General features: G+C 40.6%; 1 protein-coding gene across 2 annotated transcripts in view; it reads right to left on the bottom strand.

The window, feature by feature from the left end:
* The window catches only part of c2h18orf21 (chromosome 2 C18orf21 homolog), a 47,891-nt gene that overhangs the window by 34,277 nt on the left and 1,503 nt on the right, over positions 1 to 12,111 (bottom strand). The gene's annotated exons all lie outside the window — the stretch shown is intronic.

The raw sequence follows: 12,111 nt of genomic DNA on the forward strand, positions 1-12,111 counted from the left end.
CCTCTGCCATCTTGAAGGTCAAAGGCAGCAGCTGCATGAAAGCATATCAAAGAACTCGACTCCAAGGTTCCTTCACCCTGGCTGGGTGAAAAAAACCTGGAACTCCCTAACAGTATTGTTGGTATACCCATCCACCCATGACTATAACAGTTTAAGAGGTGGCTCACAACCAATTTCTCAAATGTGAATAAGCATAAACAATAAATGCTGGCCTAGCCAGTGTTGCCCACATCCCACGGACAAAAACCATTTTTAAAATTTAGAGAATCACATGACAAGATTCTAAATCAATTACTAGAACTTCAAATATGTTCAAACAGTCTCCATAGGAGGTCCTGACAGTAGAGGTCACTTGGTAACACTGCCACAAAACCTTCCATTACATATAGTTCATAGAATTGTCTAGCACAGAAACAGGATCTTCGGCCCACAATGTTGTGCCGAACATGACATCAAATTAAGCTAATCCCTCCTGCCTGCTTTTGGTCCATATCTCGACATTCTTTGCATATTTATGTGCTTATCTAAAAGTCCCTTAAATATCCCTATTGTATCTGCCTCCATCACCAACACTGACAGCATGTTCCAGACCCCTAGCAACATGTAGCAAACTTACCCCTCATTAAATGCATGGCCCTTAGCATCAGACATATCAACTCTGGGAAAGAGATTCTGACTGTCAACCCTATTTATGCATGTCAATTTTAGAGACTTTATCAAGTCTCCCCTCCACCTTTACTACTCCAGAGAAAACCTGAATTTTTCTAATCTCTTATTATAGCTCATATTCTCTAATCCAGGCAACATCCCGGCAAACCTCTTCTGCACACTCTCCAGAGCCTCCACATTCTACCTGTAATGTAGCAACTTGAACTGAACACAATACTCCAAACGTGACCTAACCAAAATCTTATAAAGCTGCAACAGGACATCCCAACTGTTGTATTCAATTTCCCAACCAATGTACAGATTGAGATGGAATACAATATTGCTGCTGCTGCCAACTGCCTACAGCACCTCATGAAAACAGTTTTAAACTGTTACATCTGAATCTACCCTATTCAGGACAGCAACACTAACACACAAGCTGGAGAGTATTCTCAGTGTGGTGACGGGACTTTGGGCTTATGGCAGGGGACAAGAAACAGTCTGGCAAACATGACCTTCAGGACTCAACCAACTCAGTCAGTAGGAGGAAGTTTTGCTGGACATCAAAATTTCACAGTCAGGGTCTATTACATCCCTACTACCTTTGCGGTGGTCATTCCAAGGGTGTTTCATATGAAGGAAAAATGATTGATTAGCTGAAGGAGGACAAGAGGTAGTAATCAGGTGGTTTCCTCATGATGCTTAGCCTAGTGCTCAAGATTGTTGAGGAATGTCCGGACTATACGGACCTGACTGTACATTGTTAGATTACCATATGTAAAGGGTCGGTGCCTCTGATTAGAAACTGTGATAAGGAGTCTGAATCCAAGTCTGGCTAAGTTAGCTGAAAAGAACAATTCTGAGGGTATGACTATATCAGGTTATTCCTGCACGAGTTAGTGAGAACACCTCTCAGGATTTGTTTGGTGTAAAATCTTGATGGTCAAAGCTAGGTTGATCTTGTACGTTATTAGATTAGATTACCTACAGTGTGGAAACAGGCCCTTCGGCCCAACAAGTCCGCACTGACCCTCAGAGCACCCCACCCAGACCCATCCCCCTATAACCCACACATCCCTGAACACTACGGGCAATTTAGCATGGCCAATCCACCTAACCTGCACACCTTTGGACTGTGGGAGGAAACCGGAGCACCCGGAGGAAACCCACACAGACACGGGGGCAACGTGCTAACTCCACACAGACAGTCGTCCGAGGCCAGAATCGAACCCGGGTCCCTGGTGCTGTGAGGTCGCAGTGCTAACCACTGAGCCACTGTGCCGCCCCATTTCATTCTCATCTGAAATTTTGTAGTAATTTGATACAACTACCAGGCTGTTAGACTACTTCAGAGGACAGTGAAGAGTTAAGCATATCGCTGACAGTCTGTGTATATACTCGCCAGGCTAGTTAAGGATAGCAGATTTCCCTCTCCAACATTATGTTGAAAGATCCAAATGTGTTGATAATAATCTGGTAGTTTACAGTCACCACTGGTAGTTCCTTTGTATTCCTGAATTCGACAAACAAATTTTCAATTCTCTAGGTGCCACAATGGGACTTGTTCATTAGCAGTCCAGCAACATTACCATTGTACTACCGTACTTCTTGTTTTAGGGACCAAATAAAATAGTAGTATTCAACCCTTAGTTTTATCCTTGGTTTCTGTACCCACCTAAAAGTAGTGAAGCCAGGTACAAATATTTCCCTAGATTATAAGTTAAACACAATGCAAAAACTGAAGTCTCACAGAGATCATCTCTACACTCTTAAGACAATCCCCGCTCAGTAGCAAGAAATAGCATTGGAGCAAGCCACTGCCTAAGGAGCTGGCAGCAACACAAACCTGTTTCTCCTGAAAACAGCAATGCTACTCTCAATGTATATCTCAAAACTGCCAGAATGACTTGTCAGCTGTGGAATTAAGGAATAACAAAAATAACTTTTATTAATATTGAGCTTTAATGTAATAAAACATCCTAAGGCATGTGGGGTGTGCCACAAAACAATTAGGTCTGCAGCCAAAGAATATGCACTTGAGCAGGTAGCAAAGAGGGGTTAGAGGAACCCTTGAAGTCATACATAAGGACATGCTACAATAATGCACTGCAGCACCAGAGATGATTCTCTGAATCTCTAATAGAGCAATCTCATAACAAAGATGGCAATTTATACTCCATTCCCTTATTTGCTCGCAAACTTTCACAACTGTCTGAAACAGAGAACCTGCCAACCTTTGAAATTATGTCAATCTACATGGGAAGCATTGTATTTACAAAGTTATATACTTGTGTCCATTTATTTCCATCAATTCTTGTCATCACTATTCTTTTCACCAACATACATTTAATTGTACTTTGAACTATATTCCTAATTTCTGAAAATTCAGAACGCAATTCCTTGGCCACAAAAGTAATCCTGAAAATCTGAAGTATTTAGTCATTCCTCCCACCAGCCCTTAGGAGGATGCGTTCTCCAAACAAACTTACTTGATCTAAATTACCCAACATGAATCAGCCTGCCTCAAATATTTGATTCATATTTTTCCTTCTAACCTTTCATCCAATTTCTAGCCAGTCCTCCAACTCAAATTATTTTAAGTTGACAATCAACAATGAATATTTGATCAAGTTGAGACTATTTGGCTACACTTTCACTCGTGGGTGAGAGGAAATAGAACATATTTTCTGACGTCTTCAGTCCGCCTCCCCCTCTCTCCCTATTTATTCCAGAACTCTCTCCCCATCCCCCTCTCTGAAGGAGGGTCTAGGCCCGAAACGTCAGCTTTTGTGCTCCTGCGATGCTGCTTGGCCTGCTGCGTTCATCCAGCTCCATACTTTGTTATCTTACAGTGAGATATTGATAGGTTAAGGAATAGAGAAAAAAATTGGCAAATGGGAGACTACTATGGGAAAAATGAATAGTTTGTTTTGCAATCGGAGAACAAAAGAATAGTCGTTCAAATGGAGAAAAATGGCAGCAAAGGATTTATAGGTATTTGTGCATGTAGGTACAGCAGGTAGTCAGGAGGTCTAATAGAATGTTGGCTCTTATTTCAAGGGAGTTGGAGTACAAGTGTAGGGAAGTCTTACTGTAACTATACAAAGTGCTGGTGTGACCACATCTGGAGCAAAATGAGCAGTTTTGGTTCTCTCATTTAAAGAAAGTTGATATCTCATTGGAGGCAGTTCAGTGAAGGTTCACTAGGATATCATCTGGTATGGAGGGATTGTCTTACAAGCAAAAGCTAAACAGCTTGGGACTTTACTCATTGGAGTTTAGAGGCACACATGATCCTTAAGGTGCTTAACATGGTAAATGCTGAGAGGATGTTTCCTTCATGGCAGTCTGGGACTAGGGAACATGGTCTCAGAATAAAAGGGTGCCATTTAAGACTGAGATGAGGAGGACCTTTTGAAGGATGCATGCAGCTGGAACTCCCTGCCACAGAGCTACTGGGCAGTGTCCTTGTGTATGTTTAAAGCTAGAGAGATTCTTGATCAGTAGGAGAATCCAGGGGTATGTAGAAAAGGCAGAAAAGTGGGTATGATTAGCCATGATCCTACATGGTAGCACGGTGGCAGAGTGGTTAGTGCTGATGCCTCACAGTGCCAGGGACCCAGGTTCGATTCCACCCTCAGGCGACTATCTGTGTGGAGTTTGCACATTCTCCCCATGTCTGTGTGGGTTTCCTCCAGATGCTCCAATTTCCTGCAGCAGTCCAAAGATGTGCAGGGTAAGTGGATTGGCCATGCTAAATTGCCTGTATTATTCAAGGGTGTGTAGATTAAGTGGGTTATAGGGGGATGGGTCTGATGGGATGTTCTGAGGGTTGGTGTGGACTTGTTGGGCCGAGGGGCCTGTTTCCTCACTGTAGGGATTCAATGTAATGCTGGCAAGTGGGATTAGGTCACTTTGGGATATCTGGTTGACATAGACAAGTTGGACCAAAGGATCCACATCCGTGCTCTATGGATATGTGGAGTAACAGGAATACAGAGTACTAGGCTAATGGTAAGATTCTTGGTAGCGTGGACAAGCAGAGAGATCTCAGCGTCCACGTACATACATCCCCGAAAGTTGCCACCCAGGTTGATAGGGTTGTTAAGGCGGCGTATGGTGTGTTAGGTTTTATTGGTAGAGGGATTGAGTTTTGGAGCCAAGAGGTCATGTTACAGCTGTACAAAACTCTGGTGCGCCACACTTGGAATATTGCGTACAGTTCTGATCGCCGCATTATAGGAAGGATGTGGAAGCAGTGAAAAGGGTGCAGAGGAGATTTACCAGAATGTTGCCTGGTATGGAGGGAATGTCTTATGAGGAAAGGCTGAAAGACTTGAGGCTGTTTTCGTTAGAGAGAAGGAGGTCAAGAGGTGACCTAATAGAGACATAGAAGATGATCAGAGGATTAGATAGGGTGGACAGTGAGAGCCTTTTTCCTCGGATGGAGATGGCTAGCACAAGGGGACATAGCTTTAAATTGAGGGGTGATAGATATAGAAAAGCTGTCAGAGGTAGGTTCTTTACTCAGAGTGAATGCCCTGCCTGCAACAGTAGTAGACTCACCAGGTTTAAGGGCATTTAAATGGTCCTTGGTTAAACATATGAACAATAATGGAATCGTGTAGGTTAGATGGGCTTCAGATTGGTATGACAGGTCGGCGCAACATCGAGGGCCGAAGGGCCTCTACTGCGCTGCAGTGTTCTGTGTGTAAACTTTTTGGTTTTCCTTGCACATGAACTGTGATCTTAAACTCCTAGTTAGCACTTCTGAAGCTGCTGTTCAAAAATACTGATTTTAAAACCTTTATTTCTTACAATGATTTGTCCAAGATTTTAAGTCACTCCTCACTCTACGACAAGTTGTCAAATTTTTGTTCAATTAGATGCCAGTTATAGCATCTCTGGTCATTTTCCTACATATAGGCATACAAGTCATTATTATTCCTGATTGCTGAAACATTGTTGAATCATGGTCAACTCCTTACAGCTTATGGTTAATAACAACAAAAACAAGCACAAACTTGAGATCACAGCCACTCATCAATACAATAGCATAGTTTTGGTCTCCCCTGATTTCCTTGAATTGGCTGTACAGGACACTGGTTAGGCCACTTTTAGAATACTGTGTTCAATTCTGGTCTCCCTGCTATAGGATGTTGTGAAACTCAAAAGGGTTCAGAAAACATTTACAAGGAGGTTGGAGGGTTTGAGCTCAAGGGACAGGGTGATGGAGCGTCAGAAGCTGACGGTCACCATATTGAAGATTATAAGATTGTGAAAGACATGGATAGGGTGAATAGCCAAGGTCTTTTCCCCAAGGTTGCGGGGTGCAAAACTAGGGGGCATAAGTTTATGCTGAGAAGAGCAAGATTTAAAAGGGCCTAAGGGGCAACTGTTTCATGCAGAGGGTGGTGCATGTATGGAATGAGTTGCCAGAGGAAGCGTTGGAGGCAGATGCAATTGCAGCATTTAAAAAGGTATCTGGATGGTATATGAAGAGGAAGCGTTGAGAGGGATATGTGCCAAATGCTGGCAAATGGGACTAGATTCATTTAGGATATCTGCTCGGCATGGATGAGTTGGACTGAAGGCTATGTTCCATATTGTACAGCTCTGACTATTTGTTGGCACCATCCCCATCTGCACAAAGTCTATAACAGATGCCTAATTTTAATTTAGCCTTACATGTGCTTGTTAACCTAAAGCAGCAAGATTTAAAAGGGTCCCAAGAGGCAACTGTTTCATGCAGAGGGTAGTGCATGTATGGAATGAGCAGCCAGAGGAATTCAATCTTATGTAATTTTTGGAATACAAATCTTTCTGGTCACATGTAATTCATCCCCATCTTCTGGAATAACTAAATTTCAGAAATGTGTTTTTCTTTCTAATGAATGCTTCTATATATTCTAATAAAGACATTGAATAATTGAATAAATTCACTGAACCTTCACTGCCAGCAGTAACTGCTGAAAACAGCACACAGTTAAAGAATTTGTGCTAGTCCTCCTGGAATATCTCAATTCCATATTCCCTTTGAACAACAGAAAGGTTACAGCACAGGAGGAGGCCATTCAGCTCATCTGTGCTTGCTCCCTGTATAAGCATTCAGCTAGTCCAACATTTCCCCATAACCTTGCCAAATATATCTTCAGGGAACTATCTAAATCCCTTTTGAAAGCCACAAAACAGATGTACCATCACCATCAGCAATTAATGCCGAATCTGCATCACTCACTTCGTTTATACATCTTGTGTCACGTAGCCTTGCTTCTTTTACCAGTAACCCGATAATATTCTTTGTTCTTGACTTCTTTCTCTACCTGCTAGAGCGCCCTCAAGATTTTGAACAGCTGTACCCAAACTCAACTACTTCTTCTCCAAGGAAAAGCTTCTCTGATCAACCTCATGACTGAAATCTTTCATTGCTTGATTTTTTTTTACTATACTTTGAATATTACTTGTTTGAATATTGAATTTTGAAGGCTTTAGTGAAGATACAAAAACAATCACATCTTTCCTTAAGCAAAATGCCCAGAATTGAACATTATAAGCCCTAATAAGTAAGGTGAGGCTGAACCTGTGTTTTTTGTAACTGTCATAATTTCCTTACTTTTGTTTTATAATCATTGAAGATTTAATCACTTTATCCTTATTTTCATCTGTTCAGAGCTGCCCAATCCCACTTTACTAAACATTCTCCATTACATTCTATTCTGTGATATGAAGTACACATACAAGGTGAGCCTAATTTCAAAGGGCCGACCTGACATTTGTCACTTACATGCTCAGTAGTATTCTATATAAAAAAAGACTAATAAAGTGTAGAACTAATGGCTGTGGTCAAACTATAGATTCTTAATTTTAATCACATTAAACTGCTTTAAAAGGGCCCATGATGCCCTACTTCTGGGCCACAAGGTCCAGGTTTGAGTCCTGTCTGCTATAATCATGTCAGAACAAGCTGTTTAAAAATACTTTCAAGCTGCTCCATCATTACTAAAACAGGCATGATTTATTTTTGTCATTGCTTGTTCAATGTTGCTGTAAGATTCATATAACTTGATTGTAGTTGGAGAACAGCTACCGTAAACTGACTGCGCTTGTGTTGTTTCTGAACGCTACACTACTTCAGATTTGCCACTAAGTAACAGTGCACCAACTTATTTATTACAGCAGAATTGACATCTTTGTAAAGAGACATAATAAATAAACACATTTCTCCTTCAGAAGGAAATGGAGCCCAAGCAAGCAACATTAGCTGAGATTACAGGTCTTAACACAATCCTGCGTTGAATATCACACAATTTCTTCAAAACAATCTCAAAATGACAGTTCAACTTCACCTCCCTCTCCTTTCCTGTTGACGTAGGCCTTCCCCTATTCTTCTACATACCCAATCCTCACGACTGATTCACTTAAACAAATTAAATGTCTCGACTACAGACATGACGACCTACCGAGATTAACAAATTCTGCTAAATCAAAACCCTTCATAAGAACTTTAATCACACCAGGAGAAAGGCTGAGAAGGAAAGTCCTTCATGGTTACCTCAGCCAGTACAGAAATTAAACCCACGTTGTGGCACCACACTGCACAGCAAACCATTTGCTCTGCAAACTGAGTTAATTGACTCCTAAACAATACTTTGTTTGAATATAGGCAGTCCCCAAGTTACAAACCAGTTTCATTCTGTTCATAAGTCAATTTGCACACAAGCCGGCACACAATGCAGGACAATGAAAAGCAGCTGCTCGTAAGTACAGGAAACGTTTGAATGTTGAGTCTTTAAAACGATAACTGTGTAGGGGGATCCATGAGAATAAGCACTTCTAAGCAGGACATTCATAAATCAGGGACAACCTGTATGCTAAATGACTGAGCATTCACAGCACTTTTGGATCATTATTTGAAGATTCACAACCTTTTGAATAATAAATCTGCTCATCTTAATTGTAAATGGCCAACTCTTGTCAAGCTGAGACTCTGGTTAGATTCCCCAACACAAAATATTTCAAATCATGAGAAACCACTCAAGAATTTTGCATGTTTGAATCAGATCATCTTTTTACAAAATGGATGGAAATAGAGGCCTAGTCCACACAAATATTTCTAGCAGGATAAGCCCCTCATCTTAGGAACCCTTCCCTGTGAACCTTTCTTGCAAATCCTCAGTGTGACCAAGTATTTGAGACGACCAAACTTTTCTTACAGTACGCTTAGTTTGGCCTCAATGTCCTGGAATAAAATTGTAGAAAGACTTATGTTCTCATATTCCAATCTCTTTGCAATAAAAAAAGTACAATTTGCAGTCCAAATTGTTTACACTTGCATGTTAGCATTCAGGATTAATGATGTTATGTCTCACTGGGATTGTGCACTGAAAATCATGTCCTGCTATTCCCAAGTCATCACAAAAGTTAAATGATTTTTGTATGATTGTAACACTTTCCAAACTGACTATCTTTTACACCAAAGTTGACAAAGTGCAGGACAAATTTGAGTGCTTAAAAATGCTGTTTATTACAAATAAATATATTTGAACAACAGAATAAAAAAGTTATGAACCATGGATATACAACTCCATGAGTTAAAACTCTAAACCATTTCTAAAAAACTTGCCCTCAAAAATAAATGGGTATTATGGGCAGAGGGATAGGGAGGCAGTTCAGTGGTTCCTACCACAGGGTTTGCTGAGATGATCCTTTCGCTGATCAGAATGTTTCTCGATATTCCTTTTCCAGGCACTTCCACTTTTTTGCAGGGGCACTCAAAAGTCTTTAGCTAATTAATGAAGTCATAGCTTATAGCAACTGATGAGGCAAAATAAACTGATAGCATTCCAGCTAGAATACGTTTTGTTGCCTAGCAGAAACACATCTCTTCCCCTTACAGAAGTCCAATTGCTTCTGACCAGAATATTCACACCCCATTGTGCCATTTGGGAGCCAACATACTTGCTGGTAGAAGTTCTTTAATCAATAAATGGTCACTTATCCACAAACCTATCAGCTTCTTGTTGTTGGACCAATCTCCATTAGTACACAGCATGCTTACTACAACTCATCTGTAATCAGACTTCCGTTTCTACTTGATCAGGTAGCTGAGTAAACAGCAGTTATAATGAGCATCAAGTTACTAGTTCTAAAAATTGCAATGCCTGCCACAATCCTCATTTTTAAAACTATTCTTTTACCATTTCATTCCACCAATGGAAATACAGAAAAATAAAAAGTTGCAATCTTTGCCATGTCAATCCTTTTGAATGTAAGTAGTTCCCAGTCTCTCACCATTCAAAATAAAATTTTATTTTAAAGAATGCTCTTCCTAAAATGTCAATAACTTCAGACAGCATCAGAGTCAGAGATATGCAGCTTCAAAACAGACCTTTAGACCAACTCATCCATGTTGACCAGATATCCTTAATAAGTACAGTCCCATTTGCCAGCATTTGGCCCATATCCCTTTAAACCCTTCCTATTCATATCCCATCCAGATACATTTTTAAATGCTCCAACTGCATCTGCCTCCACCGCTTCCTTTGGCAGCTTATTCCATACGCACACCACCCTCTGCATGAAAAAGTTGCCCCTTAGGTCCCTTTTTTATCTTTCCCCTCTCACCTTAGAACTACGCCCGCTAGTTTTAGACTCAGCTACCCTGAGGAAATGGCCTTGATTATTCACCCTATCCATGCCCCTCACAATGTTATAAACCTCTATAAAGGTCATCTATCAGCTTCCAACATGCCAGCGAAAATATCCACAGGTTATTCAGCCTCTTCCTACAGTTCTAACCCTGGCAACATTCTAAGTCTTTTCTGAACCCTTGCAAGTTTCACAATATCTTTCCCATATCAAGGAGACCAGAATTGAATAGTATTCCAAACGGCCTAACCAATGCCCTGTACAGCTGCAACATTATCTTCCCAACTCCTACACCAATAAAGGCAAGCATACCAAACACCTTCACTATCCTATCTACCTGCAACTCAACTTTCAAGGAACTATGAACCTGCAGTCCAAGGTCTCTGTTTGGCAAGTCTCCCCAGGTCCTGGGGAATCGAAGCCCTGCCCTGATTTGCCCTACCAAAATGTAGCATCTCACACTTATCTAGATTAAACTCCATCTGCCATTCTTTGGCCATCTGATCAAGGTCCCATTGGACTGCAAGGTAACCTTCTTTGAAATCTGCTACACCATCAATTTTGGTGTCATCTGCAAATTTACTAACCATACCTCCTGTATTCCCAACCAAATCATTTTATAAACAACGAAAAGCAACGGACCCAGCACCAATACCTATGGTACACAACTGGTCACAGGCCTCCATTCTGGAAAGTAACTTTCCTCCACCATCCTGTCTCCTACCTTCTAGTCAATTTTGTATGCAAATAGCTAGTTCTCCCCATATTCCATATGATTTAACCTTGTTAACCAGTCTATCATACAGAACCTTGTCGAACGCCGTACAGAAAGCACCCACTCTGCCTTCAATCATCTTTGAAGTAGTGACAAAAAAATTCAATCAAGTTTGACAGACAGGATTTCATGCAAAAAGCCACTTTTGACTATCCCTAAACAATCGTTGCCTTTCAAAATACATATAAATCCTATGTCTCAGAATCCCATCCAACAACTTCCCTGCCACTGATATCAATAGCACCTGTTTACAGTTCCCTGACTTTCCTTACCACATTTCTTAAATAATGGTGCCACATTTGCCAACCTCCAGTCTTCCAACACCTTACCTGTAGCTATCAATGATACAAATATCTTGGCAAGGGTCCCAGCAATCACTTCCATAGCTTCCCACAAAGCTCATTTTGCATTTCACTGGCCACAACCTTGCCCACTTACCAAATCTGTACACTGTCTTTTTTAATTCTTATTTTAACACTTAAGTTTGTCACTGCTAAGTTGAGTGTATTGGTACTTGTTTTGATCTTCTGGATATTTTCTAACCAGCCTATTTAGAGTTCTAACTATACACCTCTGGAGTAAGTGGGACTTGAATCTGTTGATACACTACCACTGCACCACAATAGTTCTCACTTTCCTTATCTAATAGTTTTAATCAATTTACTTGGACATGTCCCAACAAGGTGCTATATAAATACAAAATATGCTTAACGTCAACATTATCTTTGTACTAAAGAAATCTACTGTAAATAAACCATTGAATATCTTGGAGATGGGGCAACAGATTGGATGACAGCTTTCCACAGAGGAAATATCGAGAACGTGCTACTTCAGTTCGAGGAAAACATTTACATTGCAACAATTTAATCACAGTACAATACGCAACTCAAATATTTTAATGCAAATTTTAAAGCACCACAGATTTCAGTTACTTGGTGAAATGGTTTTAGATAGAAGAAATCAAACAAAACTCTCATTCCTTTCAACCTCAATAAGTCCATCTTTAACCTTCAACAGTTCACAAGTTATTGCTTGGTTCT

This window comes from Stegostoma tigrinum, chromosome 2, assembly GCF_030684315.1.
Source record: "Stegostoma tigrinum isolate sSteTig4 chromosome 2, sSteTig4.hap1, whole genome shotgun sequence".
NCBI classification, from domain to species: domain Eukaryota; kingdom Metazoa; phylum Chordata; class Chondrichthyes; order Orectolobiformes; family Stegostomatidae; genus Stegostoma; species Stegostoma tigrinum.